At 38.7% G+C, this 19,451-nt stretch overlaps 1 protein-coding gene across 3 annotated transcripts in view; it reads right to left on the bottom strand.

Annotated features, from left to right (window-relative positions):
- The window catches only part of GRID1 (glutamate ionotropic receptor delta type subunit 1), a 556,760-nt gene that overhangs the window by 427,151 nt on the left and 110,158 nt on the right, over nt 1-19,451 (bottom strand). For 2 of the 3 annotated variants that reach the window (XM_050898996.1, XM_050898997.1), the window contains exon 1: nt 9,406-9,476. The exons of the other annotated variant lie outside the window; for it this stretch is intronic. The gene's annotated coding sequence lies outside the window, so the exon portion shown is untranslated. Of the gene's footprint in view, nt 1-9,405; nt 9,477-19,451 lie in introns of those variants that run through there. 3 annotated transcript variants of the gene reach the window in all.

Genomic DNA, 19,451 nt, shown 5'->3' with positions numbered 1-19,451 from the left:
TTTTACTAAGGTAGCATTCACCTCTATCTTTTACAGCATTCATCTCTATCTTTTAAAAGAACAGTTCAACAAGTGTAAAGATACTAGAAGTGTCTTGGTTTTAGATAGGGGAAATAGCACTTACTGTAATTATTACCTTAAGGAAAAAAAGCTGTAGTAACTTACACTTACATTTATCTTTCAAACAAAGAACTTAAGAACCATTTTTCAGTAAGTTGCAGACAATTTTCAGAAGCTATATTTTCAAATTAAATTGAATAGCTTAACCCATGTCATACATCCGTAATCAAGCACAGTAGTTTTAAAGGATAGATTTTTCCCAACAAGAGAAAATAGACTCAGCATTTGAAGAGAACTATACTCTATGTCGTCGTGGTTTAACCCCAGCAGGCAACTAAGCACCACACAGCCACTCGCTCACTCCCCACCCCAGTGGGATGGGGGAGAGAATCAGAAGAGTAAAAGTGAGAAAACTCATGGGTTGAGATGAAGACAGTTCAATAGGTAAAGCAAAAGCCGCGTGCACAACCAAAGCAAAACAAGGAATTCATTCACCACTTCCCATCGGCAGGCAGGTGTTCAGCCATCTCCAGCAAAGCAGGGCTCCACCATGTGTAATGGTTACTTGGGAAGACAAACACCATCACTCTGAACATCGCCCCCTTCCTTCTTCTTCCTCCAGCTTTATATGCTGAGCATGACATCATATGGTATGGAATATCCCTTTGGTCAGCTGGGGTCAGCTGTCCCGGCTGTGTCCCCTCCCAGCTTCTTGTGCACCCCCAGCCTCCTCGCTGGTGGGGTGGGGTGAGAAGCAGCAAAGGCCTCGACTCTGTGTAAGCACTGCTCAGCAATAATGAAAACATCCCTGCGTTATCAACACTGTTTCCAGCACAAATCCAAAACATAGCCCTATACTAGCTACTCTGAAGAACATTCACTCTATCCCAGTCAAAACCAGCACATTCTAAATGCAACTGCATTCTTTATACCAAAGATAGGCCAATAACACATACACAAACGGAGTTTTGTGACAATTGCAAGAGCAAGAAGCTGGACCAACTTTCATACAAGCAAACTCATTGCTAGAAAAGCAGTCACTATAACACAAGCTATTGAAGAAAATATTTCCAGTTTAAAGAGATATTTTTAAGAAAAAAAGTAAAACAAGTCAAATCTCTAATAAAAATATGTAACATAACCACTGTTAAAAAAAAAACAAAACCAAAGCATACAAAGGTCATGGCATACCCAGGTAAGCAACAAAAGCCCAAATATTTGCAAGGTAGTCAAGCACTGCTCTCCACTCACATGGAAAATGGGTGGTAAAGAGCAGACATAGAACAGATAACAGTGACAATTATATTTAGAAATTCAAGATTTTTTTTTCCAAGCAAGTCTTCTCTGTCTCAGTTTCATGAATCCATAGGTCAACCAAGGTAACACATTAGTCTGGCAAAGCTACCTCAAGCCAATCTTTATAGCTTTTGACTCAAAAAAAGGATGTAGCTTTTCCCTCCTCAGTTTGTATAACCCACAGAATCAAGAGAGAAAAGGGAGAGGAAGATAGGGCTAACTTTTAAGTCAAGTTTGGAGCAAAGTTCAGAATTGCTTTTTTGGATGCAAAACCCCAGTATTACTTGCTCATTTTCCCATGCTCCTTTACCATCCTTCTACTTGTGGCTCCTTTCCTTCGGAAAGCTTCAAAAGGATAGCTAGGCAAACGTTAAGCTCAGAGACGTGAGGCTCCTGCTGACTTCACACAAGGTCATAACTTGCATGCCTGCTCAGTGACTGGACAAATACCACATGGACTATCCTGGAGGGCATTGTGCATCAGGTCTTCAATCTACCAAAACATCTCTCATTCAGTTTAAAGAACAGAAATAAGTTTTAAGCACATAAGCCTGTAAATTCATTACCCAAAAGGCCCAATTAAATTTGCATTAGTTATATTCCTTGAACAAAGATGACAATCATATTACAGGTTATTCACGGCCTTATCAAAAGACAGTACTATAACTGTATATAATTGCACGCTTAGTCAGATATCAGCATGTTCTGTCTGAAGCATGATAAACACTTTTCAGAACTGTAGTCTAAGTGCTTAACTCTTTGCAAAGTCAGGATCTTCCATGGCAACTGCTGAGGGATCACAACTACAAACACACAATTCTGGTAGTACCCAAAAAAACCCTTGGCTCCTTCAGACCAGATTATACAGCATATTTTAGTATTTGGTTGGCTTCTTTCCACAATTACTGTCAGAGACTTATCATAGGTGAAAAACTGTAATTATCTATTTCTCAATATTCACTCCCCAAGAACACAGGAGTTACACAGAACATTACAACTCAGCTTCCAATATTGTATCCAAGACTTAATGTGTTGCACATAAAGCACTAACTCTAAATACAGCTTGCAGGTACTTAGAACATGCCAGTTCACAGCATATAATAGCTGGATGTTTTACATTCAAGGCGCTGTTAAACTCACGAGTACTTTATCAAACAATTCAGCATCCAAGACTCTCTAGCACTCTGAAACATTTGTAATCTGCCTCATACATTGTTCCATGAAATGATAAGCTCAGTATCTCTCCTACTGCTTTATGAGAAGGTTAGCCTTTCTCTAGCTTGAATAATACATTGGTACTACAGAAATGCTTATTCCTTGAGTGGCTTCCAAAAAGTTAAGAACTTCATTCTTTTCAACCCAGTCCACTACAAAATAGTAGTAAATCATCTCTATTATAAATGCAGACTATTTCTCCAGCTACATTCCCCTTCCAAAGAACAAAACTGTTTTGTTTATAGTTTAACTAATGTCATTCAACATCAAATACCACAAAAGGCTTCTACCCCCTCCATCTATTTCCATGACAAACTGTCACACAGTTCAAACACAGAATAGCTGTAAAAAGTTGGTATCAGCAACACACAACTTTGAAGTATCCTAGAAAAACTTTTAAGTAAAGCAACTTTTAGCACATTTGCTTTTATTGCCTCAAGTAATGTTCAATTATTCTGAAATTAAATAATTTACCAAGATGATCAACCAAAAAGCTTAGTTAACTAAATATATGCTGTCTGTACAAATCAGATGTTGCAGTCCACTTACTGCTTCAACAGAACACACTTTCTAAAATTTACTTTTCTGAAAGCAAGTGTAAGTCTTCGCTGTTCTATAGTGGTTTCACAGGGAGGGGGAAAAAAGTATAACAAATAGTTCTTTAAGCAGCAGAACTAGTCAAATATCATTTCTCATGGATTTGTGTCTGACAGTAGCTGATTTCAGAATCTAAAGCATGAACTGTTTCAGCAAATACAATGGCTTCTATGGCCAAGAAGCATACAAGACTGTCCACCTGTCTAGAATTTCTGTTGTGGTAAAAACAAGGAAGCACCTCCTCCAGGTGTGGGAGCTTCTTCACAGCAGGGAATACTAATAGGATCTCCCCAAACCAGCCATCTCTTCTTTGATTTTGCCCTCTGTCCTGGTTTTGGCAGGGATAGAGTTAATTTTCTTCCTAGTAGCTGGTACAGTGGTGTGTTTTAGATTTAGTATGAGAATAATGTCGGTAGCAACAACTAAAAACATCAGTGTGTTTATACTAAGTGAAGGATTTTTCAGCTTCTCATGCCCAGCCAGCAGGAAGGCTGGAGGGACACAAGAAGTTGGGAGAGGACACAGCTGGGACAGCTGGTCCAAACTGGCCAAAGGAATATTCCCTACCATATGACATCACGCCCAGTATATAAACTGGGGGGAGTTGGCCAGGAAGGGCAGATCGCTGCTTGGGAACTGACTGGGCATCGGTTGGCAAGTGGTGAGCAATTGCATTGTGCATCACTTGCTTTGTATATTCTAATTATTTTAGTATTATTATTGTCATTTTATTATTATCATTATTTTCCTTCCTTTCTGTCCTATTAAACTGTCTTTGTCTCAACCCACAGGTATGGGGTGGGTTGTTATTGGGTTTTGGGTTTTTTTCCCGATTCTCTCCCCCCATCCCACTGGGCGGGGGGAGTGAGCGAACGGCTGCATGGTGCTTAGTTGCCAGCTGGGGTTAAACCACAACACCCTCCTGCCAAGTTCAGCTGAAATTACACAAGACTAGAAACTACAAGGAAAGAGGAAATACACACGCAAGCACAAACAAATTTCCTTTGGAAAACAAGATAAAATGGTAAATGTAATATGAAAGGTTTCTCTTAGCTAGTAGTTAGCATAGAGCATAGTGTAATTATAAAGCAGAAACATATACTATGTTGTGTATGCTACAAGTTCTCATCAAAATTGTCTTAAACTTCACATCTATTTATATAAGTGTGTGTATGTATAAACACAAATGTCTCTGATTATATGCACATATAAAGGGCAAAACAAGGCATACTATTCCCCCTTTTGGCTATTCAGAATTATTTCAGTTCTGAAAAAACATAAGCCTGAAAACACTTTGAGTTACCCAGTCATCTCATTGAAGAAAAAATGCTAATCAGAAAAAAAAAAAAAATCAAAAGGAACTCTTTTAAAGAAAGGAGCTGAGATTGAGTTACTTTGCCCAGGAATCACTACTCCATATTCTACTTCCTTAATTATTGGTAACATCCTATGTTATGAGACAAAACAATATTGAGTTCTGCATCAAAAATGCATCATTCATGAAAATCATAATTGTAACTTCTAGTGAGGATACATAGTTTTACATTTTGATTGGCATTACTTTCATCTACTAGTCCCTTCACAGTTTTCATGTTACTTGAAGATATGAAAGCTCTTAAAAAAGACCTACAAAAAATGGTAATAGCAGGGACGTATGTGATTTTTCCAGTATGCTGGATTCCCGTTTCCCCTAGGGGAAAATAGCTTTTTGGCATTGCAAAAGGTATAGTCCAGCCCCACAGTGAAAGGACAGCAGGTATGTCAAACCATAAAAAGGTTTGGCATGCTCTCAAACCAGAAACAACATACAAAAACTACAATTCATCCTTGTGGATAAATAGTGGCAGGAAAGGAGAAACAGCACACTATCCCCCACAGTCCTAATGGCTCGACAAGCTCACAGAAAAAAATATATCACCCAGGGGGCAGATTAAAAAGAATCAATAAAGTGTGACGAAGAATAAAATTGGAACAGTAGAAGGGAAGATGAAAGTGATACATTCACACAACCTTAATTACTGAGTTTGGGCCTGGCCCTCCCCCCCCAGTCTGCATTTGTTTAATCTTGTGGAATTCAAGCTATCACTTTCTTTAAATATTCTTATAAACACAGTCCTGAAACTGGCACTCAATTAGATTAATCTTCATTATTAAGAACATGACACATGCAATGCAAATCGTTAAAGCTGCCCCATTTTGCACCGTAAGACTGGAGCAGGGACTGGGACCTGGGGGCTGATTACAGGGTCTTGAGTCACTCTCCCTCAGTTTCTTAGTCTAGCAAACATGCTGTATGCAAAGTGGAACTCCTCCATGGGAAATACTGAAAGCAAAATAAACCCTCCTGTAACCACTTACAAAGCTGGCATTTACCTTGCTCCTGGAAGAGTTGAGAGATGTCTAAGTCCCATCAAAGGAGGGATTAAAAGATGTTTCTCCCATATCTCAGGAAAGCACCCTACTTGTTTCACTGACTACTGTCTGATGGAGCGGTGCTGTCATAATCATCCCTTGTCCTTTGTGAACAGTGAGAAAGGTGAGATTTTCATTTATCCTCATTAAAATAATAAAAATCCAAGTATAAATAGTTTTATTCAAATGAGAAGCACGTCTAATGCTTTCAGTTCTTCTCAATAGATACTTTGCACTTCTCCATCCCTCAACTGCAGTCCCAAATGACCCTCTTCAACTGCACAAAAAAATAAAAATAAATTAATTCCCATGCTTTATCTATATTAGCAAGTAACTTAACACAATGTGAGGAGATCTCACACTGTAAGCAGTGAACCAGCTGGTGCTGATAACCAAGTGCTCACAGAATAGGATTACAGGGTTTTACTTGGGACTAATACTGATCCAGTGCTGTGGGCTAACTGCCCCTTATCAGCTTTAGGCGCGCTCCTGGAGAGCATCTTCCAGCTTAATTTAATCTGAACAGGCCTAGTTTGTGCAGTCTGAAATTGCTTCATGACACAAACCAAAAGGTGGTAACTGGGGCAGGGACGAGTTTCAAAATTAACCTACTGATTCAAGCTCACATGTACACACTCACACACTTAAGTCCCAGTTATGATTTCAGGTTTTTTGTGAAGGTCACCTGAGAAAGTGTGCATGGTATCTCCATCTTCATTTGTACATGAAACAAAGGATTCTCACAGCTCTCACCTGTGCTGAGAAGTACAAAGGATAGGCTCAGTCCCAGCTGGTCCAAAGGCAGGTAAAACACAGGTGCTGCTTTTACAGTCCCTACACACACTACACCTGGCTCTTCAATGCATGATCCATTTCTCACCTTCTAAAACATAAAATCACTCGGAGATTAACTTGCAAAAGGCTATTATGTCAAGAGCTTAGACTTCTTATGAGGTAAATTGCTATCAGTCTTTGCCTCATAAACATCAGCTTCCATGTGTAGACCTCTGCTTCTAAGTTCTCTACAAAAAGTCACTAACCAATCTGAACTGGATTAAAAAAAACAAACAATTTTTTTTTTTTAGCTAAAAGGCTAAAACAAGCTACAAGGTGTAAGTATACTTAGTAATTTTAGTCTCAGTATGCTGAGACTTAAACATACTAAGACTTATGGATACATCTTCAAAAAAATCAGCAAGAGCTTCTATATACAACAATTATTTTTTCAGTTAAAACATTTAGATTTCAGAATGTGTTTCTACATTCTTTGGAATTTCATGGTTTTGTTTTTTCAAGGAAGGGAGGTCGTCTTTATTTTTCTCTCATGCATAATGCAGTTACAAGAAAACTTTGAAAAATCATACCTCCATAGTTGAAATCAATCATATTTTTAGATATCTGTGAGTTCAGAATACAGCTCATCACTGAATTTAACTTTTGACTGCCTTTTTCAGTGTCAGAAGAAAAAGTCTGATGAATTTCCATTAAAAATATGATTTAACTTTGAATTTTAATTTTAAAAAATAATTAATTTTAAAATTATTTGACATAGCATGTAGGAAAAACAAAATACTTGTTTATACAAGCATCCAAGCATGTCATACCCCAACTTCTGGACAGGACACAGCTTCTGGTAGCTCTAACCTCTTGTGCTGGAGTATATCCAATAATACACTGTTAATATACTGCCCTAGCTGGACTGTGGTATGCCTCAGTGAAACCTGATGCTTAACCTTGAAATTTTGCATATGTCTGCCAATGAAGATGTAAGTCATAGAATTCAAGAGTGAAGAGAGAAAGCAGAAGTCTCTAACATACCTTATAACAGTTGAATAAACACATTCTCTCCACATTCTTACTTGAAGCAGTAAGAAGAAACCCCTGGCTCAGAGTGGTTTTCAACTAATTAAGTTTGTTTCTCCTCGTTTTAGGCTAGAAGAGCTACCTCAATTTCTCCTCTGGGTCTGAAGCAGGAACAGGTTCAGTTTATCAGGAGCTGAAGGCTTGGCTGGAGTTCCCAAGGGCAGCCTGCAGACCATTCACCATTTCATTTAATTATTTCCCCTTTTTCCCCTCCCAGAGCTATTTAGGGTTGGATTTCAATGCCAGTAAACTTGTCTAATGGAAAAAGCAATACTTCGTTGCAGGTCACTAGAGTAGCCAGCCCTGACAATTGCACACGTCACTCCTTCCACCCTTCAGGAAAGATGTATTTTTGAGAGCTAAAGCAACCCATTCGACCACACCAGAGACAGTTAACAATGGTATAAGCTTTCTCATTATTAGCGGCACTCCAGACAAGAGCTTTCAGTGATGACAGCGATGAAAATTTACGGTTGACAAAGCAATGTATAAGCAGTGCCTATGAGTAGTAGGAAATAAAGTAATCAATGGATTACATTTATGTATGTATACCATCGAGACATGAATCAGTCATTCGAAGTGTGAGCTAAAATAAAAACCTGTCTCTAGATGAGCTAGTGGGATCAACAGTAATCCTTCACAGCTGGAAACGTGCACACTACAGCACTTCACAGAGCTCAAAGAATACAATCTAAGTTCATTTACACACTGGTAGTTTAAGAACACTGAGCTCCCTTCCAGCTGATAGATGTCTCACAGTTTTTGCAGCCTCTGAAATAAATCCTTGTAGTTCAAAATGTGCCATTAGCATTCACAAAAAGTGAAATAGTCCCTCCAAACAACAGCAAACTATACCACAGAACAGTTACTCAGCAGCCTTTGCAATAAGTTCATGCAAAAAACTTCTGCTTACTAACAGCAATTAAGCAATTAAGGCCCCAGAGCATACACCTTGTTTCATTTCAAACTCCTGTAATTTGTATGAATAGAGTATCTAGGAGAGGAAGAATAAAAACTAAGTGTCTGTTAAAATGCAAGAGAGATGTACCTAATTGTAAACCACAATAGGATTCAGCTGCTGCTTGAAGAAATTTGGTCATAGTTTCCCAATACTAGAGCCTAGCAACTGCATGGTCAAGTTTTTCCAATCACCCGCCTCACTGTATGTCCTCTAGTTTTCTAAAGGGGATATTGTTACAAGAAGAGAACCGTGCATACCAATGTATTGTCTTGCAACTTGTATTGTTTCTTACGTGCATAGCACCATTAAGAGTAAGACTTTGCTGCTTGCCTTTTACACCCACTTTTCACAGGTGAAAAGGATTTCATAAAACAAGCAGGAGAGAATCAATCTGTAGAGTACAGCCTGCAATATCTGCCACCCAGCATAAAAATAGGCAAGCAAATCCAAAGTAATTCCTGGTAGACATGCTTCACTGTCTGTGTGAAGCAAATGAAATCTGTACTGTCCATTTGAACTCTGTAACCTAACACACAAAAATCTTCATCTCATTCTAGTTTACTAACAATGAAGAGCCAATGCAAAAGCCAAGATACACTAAATCAATCAATATGCAAGTCTAATGAAATAGATCTTAAAATACTGTATATAATCACTCAACATGCAATAGATTTGCCTTGTGCAGGCACAACAGTTATCTGTCCATGACTCCCAGACACCTAACATACCTGAATACCAGATAAGCAGCAATCCAATAGCTCCCTGCCCAAAGAGGTTTCTAGGTCTGAAACATGGGTAGATTTTTGTCAGTCTTCTAATTTATGCTTGACTTTTTCCACTCCAAATACTTTCTACACATTCATCTTCTCACTCTAGGGTAGTCCTGGAAAGGATTTATGCCTTGCCTAGCTCACAAATATAAACCAGGTTTCCAAACATATATGCTCACAATAAGCAAAAGCGACCCAGAATAAAGCAAATAAGTAAGCCTTATTTGTTACCTGTATAGATGAGCTATATCATCAACTTCTAAAACACAGAAATCCTATCCAAGAGCTGTTGTTCAAAGGCAAACCTCCAGCAGACCACCACCTCTCCGGAGCACACCCCATTTCCTGCTCCCAGCAAAGCCACCCCCACCCAGGTGTCACAAATTCCCTCTCAAAGGCTCCCTCACAGCTGCCCCTCCTTGCTGCTCATCAAGCCCCCACCTGCCCACCGCTCTGCTCTCCGCCTACAGTCATCTGCTGGCCCCTCAATGCACTCCATAACTGCCCTGCATATCTATGGCATGTGTAAAGCTGACAGAAACCATATAACAGAACAGTGGTGGATTCAAGGTACCTGCAAAAAGGATTGTCTAACTCTGGGCTTGACCCTGCTACTATTGAAGTCGTTGGTAACTCTCCCCGTTGATTTCAATGCAACGAGGTCAGTTTTCCTGCTGGGGAGCTGCGATATTCCACCGTGTTCAGAAAGGAGAGGGTCAGGAGAAGAGCAGCAGGTTTCTGTCCCACAGTGATGGGAGCAATCAGTCTTTTCACTACCAGACAAACAGTTCACCCAGAAGAACTGCTGCAGATGCAAAAATCTCTTCTCAACAGAAGAAAATATCTTTCTTTAGCCCAAACAGCTGAGTATCCATATCTTTAAGAGAGGCAGACCTGCAGAAGTTTTGCTACTGACCTTGCTAAAAGCAGGATCAAGACTATTTTTTCCTTCAAGAAGTAGTATTCTCCTTCTCCACTGAATCAAAATAATGAACAGAAAGGTAATAACCACCCATTTACTCTATAGCATCTCTATAAAATTTCTATAAAATATTTCTGGTGGTTTTCCTAAACATCATTTTTTCCTTAATGCTAGTTTTTAAAGATTTAAGAAAGATAATGGAACTTTTCACGAAGGGATGGAAACTCAGCCTATAATCGTCTGCACAAGATGAAAGTCTCGATAAATCGATGACGCCAAACAAACGCAGGCAGTTGTTTGCCCTCCACATCTGAAAGCTCAGTTTCTTGAGTTTGTCAGATCCAATAAACACGATCCATTAGATGATGGAGAAAATGAATCCTGCTACATGCACATAATATAAAAAATTCATTTAAGATGCTGGATTTAATCTCAAAAACATGTCCCCTTTTCCAGGTGGAAGTAGTAAAAAGTAACAGCATTTGCTTTAGCATGATAGATACCTCATCTGGATATGTTCTTCTTCATGTGTAGCTAGATTTTACTTAACTCTAAAAATTGAAACCTATACTGTACCATCTTCACCTCTGCACAAACTAACATACCCGTAAGCATACATAATTCAATAATTGTGTCAAGAGATTCTGAAAATAATAGCAAGTAAAATAATAAATATTTCATTTGATAAATAATAAATATATGGGTAGATGTTGACTTCATGCAGAGTGAGCTTGAGAAAGACATGATGCATTGGCTGCATCCATCGGTAGTCCAGGGAGACATTAGAAGTTCCAGGTATGAAGCGGGTATTAATTTCTTCTTCCCTGTGTGGATATATAAGTAAAGTCTCAGTTCCTTGGCTCAAGAAGTTCCGCATCTTTGAACCAGCCAACACTACTAAACCCCTTGAAGGATATATAAGCACTGCTTTCTCCATTTCACAGAAGAAAAAAATGTGTCAAGATTAAAAAAAAAAAGACAAAGACAAAGACAAAAGGACCAACCACTGCCATCAAAATAACAGACATGCTTCGAAGGGGCTTAACTCCAAAGAAAGGGCTAAAGGAGAGCAAAGGTGGGTAGAGTGAGGAAAGGTTGGTCAGGGCAATTAAGAACGAAACCTAGTTCTTAGCTGTGACTCCACAATAAGCCTGGTAACTCCTTTAGAAACTTCTGTTGTGAGCTCCTTATCTATAAGAAAATTATCTGCTCTCTTATAGAATCATGGAATCATTTAGGTTCGAAAAGACCTTTAAGATCATCAAGTCCAACCGTTAATCTAGCACTGCCAAGTCCTCCACTAAACCATGTCCCTAAGTGTCACATGTACACGTCTTTTAAATACCTCCAGGGACGGTGACTGAACCACTTCCCTGGGCAGCCTGTTCCAATGCTTGACAACCTTTTCGGTGAAGAAATTTTTCCTAATATCCAATCTAAATCTTCCCTAGTGCAACTTGAGGCCATTTCCTCTTGTCCTATCACTAGTTACTTGGGAGAAGAGACCGACACAACCTTGCTACAACGTCCTTTCAAGTAGTTGTAGAGAGCAATAAGGTCTCCCCTGAGCCACCTTTTCTCCAGGCTAAACAACCGCAGTTCCCTCAGCTGCTCTTCATAAGACTTGTGCTCTAGACCCTTCACCAGCTTCGTTGTCCTTCTTTGGACACGCTCCAGCACCTCAATGTCTTTCTTGTAGTGGAGGGCCCAAAACTGAACACAGTATTCGAGGTGCAGCCTCACCAGCGCCGAGTACAGGGGGTCCATTGCTTCCCTAGTCCTGCTGGCCACACTATTTCTGATACAAGCCAGGATGCTATTGGCCTTCTTGGCCACCTGGGTACACTGCCAGCTCATATTCAGCCGGCTATTGACCAACACCCCCAGGTCCTTTTCCGCTGGGCAGCTTTCCAGCCACTCTTCCCCAAGCCTGTAGCGTTGCATGGGGTTGTTGTGACCCAAGTGCAAGACCCGGCACTTAGCCTTGTTGAACCTCATACAATTGGCCTTGACCCATCGATCCAGCCTGTCCAGATCCCTCTGTAGAGCCTTCCTTCCCTCAAACAGATCAACACTCCTGCCCAACCTGGTGTCGTCTGCAAACTTACTGAGGGTGCACTCGATCCCCTCGTCCAGATCATTGATAAAGATATTAAACAGAACTGGCCCCGATACTGAGCCCTGGGGAACACCACCTGTGATCGGCCGCCAACTGGATTTAACTCCATTTACCACCACTCTTTGGGCTCGGCCATCCAGCCAGTTTTTTACCCAGCAAAGCATACACCCGTCCAAGCCATGAGCAGCTAGTTTGTCCAGGACAATGTTGTGGGAAACGGCGTCAAAGGCTTTACTAAAGTCTAGGTAGATAACATCCACAGCCTTTCCCTCATCCACTAAGCGGGTCACCTTGTCATAGAAAAGGTATGGGAAGGTCAATTCATTTACATTTGTTAAATATGCCGGGGCATTTAGATTGCAGTGCCACAAAACGAGAAGCTTTATAATAAACTTTGATGCAGTCATGACAATTATGCTCTTTTATTAGTACTAGACAACATTTATCCTAAGTAGAGTGTAAATCCCTCATGGTATAATTTAAAACCTCTCTAATCTTAAGAGCCCACGGTCTAAAACCTTGATCCAACATACATTCAGAACATGCATTCTAGAGCCTGCGCCAACATCCACAAAGAGAATGAAAATATCTCATTTTTCTCCTTTCACTGACCTTTCTCTTTTCGTCACCTGAACTACAGTAGAATCAATATCTTACAAAATCAGAACAAATTCTCATAACCACAGATTTCATTTGCTCGGAAAGCAATAAAATCTTAACATAAATCATTCTAATTGTTCACCATAATAAAAGACTTAAAAGGAATGCTTCATCCACACTATTACTTTTTAATACCAATTTATGTAAACCATATAGAACGGCAGAGAAAAATATATTTAAGACTTGAAATTGTACTGCTTGCATATCAGGCATCTGGACCCTAGCAACTGGATTTTTGCCTACTCTGCCTGACAGCCATCAGTTTCTCTGTGCTCTACAGAGATCCAAGATAGTGAATACTTTCCCTAGATTTGAGGCAGTGAGATGAAGGAGGGAGGTAGAAAGAACAGAAAAACTATATGTGAAATTTGTTGGGTCATACCACTGCATCAAATACCCTTTACCCCTCCCAGGCTCTTCCCTTCCATACCTGAACAACCTCTTCCCCCTCTCCCAAGGCGTGTACGCAGGAACACTGTCTCCTCAGCTCCTATCATCATAATCTCTCAGTAACATGGAAAGTGAGTTTCCATCATTATCCATCTGAAACACACTACCCAAGTGGTTTATTTAATACACCTGGTGATGAAACATCCTTAAAAGGAAGGTTTGTATTTCAAAAATTGTCTTCAAATAATCAGGAAAAAGTGCCCAGGTTTTCACTACCTAGGTAATTCAAGATTACTTTGGTACTCATCACATTGATGGTGTATTGCACTTAGGGGTCTGAGGACTGAGAATGCAAGATTAAAAAAAATTAAAACACAAGCCATAAACCCCCATTACCATCAATGCCATCAAAACCTCTAAATTCGCAGCCTGTTTGAAAATGCACCCTCCTTTCTAGCTGCAAATAGCAAAGTCCTGATGTGGTTGCCAAGAAACCAGTACTTGCGATTCACAGAGTTCACATTTGAGAGATATTTGCACTTACAAATATTTATGAAAGCAAAACTGAAGCAAATTGGAAAATGTGGTATAAATTCCTCTTATGATTTGTCAGTATCATCCTAAAACAAAGCACGCATCCCAAACCTCTCACCCTCAGATTATTATGTTATCAAAGAAACATTTGTGAACTTTTGTTCCAACTGTTTCTCTGAAATACGGAATTGATTACCCATGTACTCTACCACACCCAGATTTTATGGATTTCACTGACATCTCTTCATGAATTACAACATGGTCACTAGGGTCCTCACCAATATCAAGCTTTTCTAACTCATTGTCCCACTTTGTGCATCACTGCACTAGTTCACTGATTAAATCCAGAGTTAATCATGATTATTGTGCTCTAAAGCACCTTCGGAGACATGACATGAAAAGTACTAAAAAAATGCAGTTGAATTTGATTACTCTGTATCTTCTCAAACCCATTTATATGTTTGTCCTGGTTTCAGCTGGGATAGAGTTAATTTTCTTCCTAGTAATTCCTTCTCCCTAGCTGGGAGGGAGCATGGCCAGAACAGCTGACCCAAACTAGCCAAAGGGATATTCCATACCATAGGATGGCAAGCTCAGTGTATAAACTGGGGGGAGCTGTCCTCCCAGCTTCTTGCACACCTGCTTGCTGGCAGAGCACGGGAAACTGAAAAGTCCTTAACTTAAGAAAAGCGCTACTTAGCAACAACTAAAACATCAGAGTGTCATCAACATCATTCTCACACTAAATCCAAAACACAGCACTGTACCAGCTACTAAGAAGAGAGTTAACTCTGTCCCAGCCAAAACCAGGACAATGTTAAAGACTCTCTTTTATTACATTCAATATTATGTTTCATAAAAACTCTAGTCTCAATCCAATTTTCCTGTGCCATTTTTAATTATTAATATTACTGTTTGCAACCAGAGATTTGACAAGGTTGGGTCCTTTTTGTGCTAGGCCCTGTACAGACATAAAATAAATGGCAATTCCTGGAAAAGATAATTCACAAGGTGTAACAGCCAGTAAAATACAAGAAAGACAAGATGAAACAACTGTTTGAGACAAACAAACAGAAAGGTGGAAGGAAACCAGTAAATAAATGGTAGACTATCCACATAACTATTTTAAACAGAATCAGTCGCTGTTTTTTAACTTCCCCAAAATATATGTATTCACTAGTTCTCAGTCAAGCAATGCTGTTTTTATTTTACATATCCATTCACTTTTATGAGATTAAGAATAAATAAAATGTGTAGTCAGAAAAGTTACAGGTAGTTCTGAAAATCTAAATCTAAAGACTGGAGATTTCTGTGATTTGCCAGGCCACTGCTATACTTACCTCACAGTATCTCATTGCAACAGAATACTTCGTATACCCTATGATAGCTTTCTGTTGTTGGGATTCCATAGATACATACTTTAGAAAAGGACATCATAAGATGTTCCTTGACACTTCCACTGCTCTGGAGCTATTTTGCAGTTTATTAGGTGATTCTTGCTGCACTTACTCACTCAGAGAGACATGCTTCATCACTTTCAGCTTTTTAAATTTTTTTCCACTTTTTCATTTCTTTTCAATTTTGTCCAGTAAGGGTGTCATTGTAGAGGTATGAAAATGAAGAAAGCAGTTACTCAGTTAACCAGAAGGGTAAACATGTGTGAAGTGTGAATGGCAAAAGTCTGTGAAGTGTTCTGCAAATCTTTCAGGAATGAACAGTAATTCAGAAAGGGTACAAGGCTTCAGAAATGGTGTGATATACCAAAGTTTTCCTAAGGTGTTTTCCAACACATTCTCTAAAGGATGAGATCAGATGACCTTCCTCCCTTTAAACAAAAAGCTTTTCCAGAAGGAACAGATGCCAGTAAAGACTGTTTGCTGCATATCCAACATCATATACGTTAGATGGCACTTCCTTTCCAATACTTATTTGCAACGAAAGAAAGATCAAATACTTGGTATAGCAGACCAAATAATCTAGCCACAGATTTAGAAACATATCCAAATATAAATTTACATTTTTCTTTCAGGAAATGTTTATTTTGTTTAATAAAGAAGAAAAAAAGAATTAGGAAAAAGTCTAGATCATGGCACAACTTTGACTTAGTTCAGTTACATTGACTCTACCAGTTCTTGTATTCTGAATCCAAACATAACATCCAATTCTTGTTTAATAAAAACCCCTAATTTTTAATGAAAAAAATAGTCCTTCCTCTATTTAAATTTGTTTGTCATCCCTAGCAGGTTACCTTTACCACAAAATCTGACTAACTATAACTAAATCACTTTAAGCTGATAATACCATAGGGCCCTGCAGTAAAAAAAAAAAAAAAGCGAAAAGCAAGTGGAAATTGTAAATTCATAAAAAGCACTTTCTTACTTATCTGATTACTCCTGCCAATCTTCATGTATTAAGGTTGTACACTTACAGCATTATCTTATTCACTATCTTAAGACATACATGACTTTAACCCCTGACAAGCAAAATTCTGTTCTAGTAAGGAAGGATTATCGTCTTCCTGTTTAACAAAGCAAGTGAAGGGGAAAAATGAAATCAATTAACACCATCTGTCTCTAGAAGTCACTGTGATTCCCCTTATTTTAATTTCTGTTGTTATTAAGGCCTTCATCTAAAGCATATCAGCAGAAACAGCAGAGTAGAAATATAAAATGATACTATAACAAGTTTATGCTAGTGATGATTGATGACTTGGATTCATCATTATTTAGTCACTAGACAAAGAAAGGAGGAGGAAGGGGGGGGAGATAACATTGCAGTAATTAGCAGTCCAGGTTTATTAGTAAAGGATGTTTTTATGTAGTCTAAAATAGCATTCTATACCACAAATCAAGAAAATATGCACACATGCAAAACAAGTGAGGAATTTCTCTGTAACTTTTCATATAAATATATGAAGTACAGTAATAAAGCAAAGCAAGATAATTTTATTACTGATTTACCTTTTCAGCAGCTATGCCAAGAATTAATTCAGTTTATTAGGTATCTTCTCACAATGGAATAGCAACCAAATTTCTTTTATATCACAGAATGTACTCTTTTAAATGATCAAGGTCACTCCTTAAACATACTTTTTCTCCGTCCAGTTGTGCCTGTATCAGCCTTTAAAGCGTTCAAAACGAACAGTAATTTTATTCAGGAGTTCCTTAAATACTGTCAGATTCACCACCGTTCACCATAAAACAGACATTTGCCAAAGTGACTCAGCAGCTGGCCACTTGCTGGCTAAAGAAAGCTGAGTCACTGCTGCTGATCTAACAGAAATGTCCTACATCAGATTCAGAATACACATCAGTATGTTGTTTACCAACCTAAGAGGAAAATAAGTTATTGCTGTGAGTCACAGAGGGAGGGAAAAAACCGCAGAAATGAAGATGAATGTTAGGAGCCTAGAACAACCGGAAATGATAAACAAAACTCTGACACACACAGAAAGCAGGAATTCAGTGCCAGGAAAAGACAAATACTGCTATAGATTCAGATGTCTTTCTCTGATAACAACCACAAAGATTAGTGTTCGCTGCCAGCTAAATCACAAAGAAAAATCTTCTACTGTCCTGTACTTCAGCCTGGATTACCAGATTGTATTGAAATGTGTTATTAGGCCATCACCAAATTAAGTACAGCAAAAGTTCAGATTCACTTCATATAAATATAAATATGCTAAATTAAAGATTTTTCTCACTGAAAATCGATAGTGATATAATCGTGCATCACTTTAACATCTAAGATGACATGTTTCCTTTCCATTAAAAAACTGCAGATTTGCCGTGGTTAAAGAATCAAACCAGTAAAGATGAACCTTTCAGAGCCAGGAAGGAAGGAGCAGCTCAGCTCTGGTTCTGGCAGACAGAAACTCATCACCAACAAAATGAACTGAGCAAGGAGGGTGTTTCCAGTATATCAACTGAAAAGTATAATCAAGAAGCAGATTATAACCATGCTTGTTCTGAATGATTCATGAAGCATAATTTCTGCTCTTGCCCGGGTAATTAGAAGGCTTTCAACTCCAGTTCAGATATCTGTTTTGGGGCATTTTTCATGCTCAAACCTATTAAGCTAATAGAGTTTTTTCTTGCTTTCAAACATTGACATCAAGGCAAGAGATGTAGATATGCAAAATATGCTTTCATCAGTCAGTAAGAGTCCAAGATTTAAAGTTCCTCAATACCAGACAAGGGGGAAGAAAAACCCAAATCACCGCAAGGTGAATTTCTGAGGAAGCATCCTAAACTACACCTCCATAGTACTCTTGGTCAGGAAGGAAACATATGGAAAAGGCAAAGAGCAGGCAATTTCAAATACCTCTAGGGCAAAACATAGCACATCTACTCACAAGTTTTTTTTACTCTGACCTCAGTAATTAAGGAAAAATAATAAAGCAAACAAACCATGACCAAAACTTTACTGCTGACTCTGTTTAATTATAAAAATATTTGGAAATCCATGACAACTCTCAGCACAGAAGTCTGATCCGAGTGCCTATGCTGGCAGACTTTACAAACATAAGGCTTATAAGACAGAGATCTGTTATTTTTGTGCTCTGTGATGGGCTAGTTTATTAGATTAATTTGCATCTTGCATTATGTGCTAATGAATGTCTTACATAGGATAATGCACAAAAATTGTAATGAAAGATGATGAGCTTTCAGATGTAACATTCTTCTCAGTGGAGCTTAGAAAAACACAAAGCTGATAACAAAACGAGTGTCACAGATCTGTTGATGAACCACGAAAAAGCTTCCTGAATGAACTAACTCAATCTCTTGGGAGAGCGAGAAAATACTTCCTCATACAACATCAGAAGGTCTGTCTTATTTTTAACTCTTCTCCAAGTTCTTTATTTTATTAAGTCTTTGTTGTTAGAAATTGTGTAAGTATTTTTTCATAAGGTATACTAGTGGTTCCTTTCCAATTTCAGACTAATATTTTTTAATTCTAGAAGTCTGGCCTTAAGAATTCCCCTCCCTCATTGGTGTTACAGTAAATATTTGTATTACTAAGTAGCTCTAAAACATAATCTAAACTTCACAAAGGTTTTAGATTTTGTAAAATGTGAACTGCTTTATTTTGCACAGACTGCTCAGTAACTGTCAGAGCATAACCATTTTACCTGCTCTGGATTAAAAAAATGACAGAAACATGAAATATCCTATATTCTCATCAATCACTTCAGCCATCCAGTCACAGATCATTTTTTCCATCACTTCTATAGTGTTTTTGGACTCCAGAAAGATTATCCATAACAACACTTAAGGGGAAGAAAATCTGTCCATTCTCTAATCCTTTAAAATGATTGTTTACTCTGTTCTAAAACAAGGTGGTCTGCAAATCCTGTTTCCTGGGCCCTTTAGCTAACGGAGTTAGGGAGATGGGTGTTCCAAAATTGTTCCAATTTTAAGTTATTCCAAGTCAGAGAGGCACTAAATGTCACATAACCTTAACTCCTGGCTGCAGAGTACCCCTTGATTAAAACTCTGTTCCTTGGACACTTTTGTATTTGTGTATTTGTGTGTATGTGTGTCTGTGCATGCATACAGCCTTCTGGCCAACCCACATTCAGGTGATTACATTAAGATGGCATTATGTTCACTCAAAACTTTTGTGGCTCCTTTTATGGCAGCAGAAGAAACA

This window comes from Gymnogyps californianus, chromosome 6 (genome assembly GCF_018139145.2).
Source record: "Gymnogyps californianus isolate 813 chromosome 6, ASM1813914v2, whole genome shotgun sequence".
Taxonomy (NCBI): domain Eukaryota; kingdom Metazoa; phylum Chordata; class Aves; order Accipitriformes; family Cathartidae; genus Gymnogyps; species Gymnogyps californianus.
This window is presented reverse-complemented; position numbering and strand designations above follow the sequence as displayed.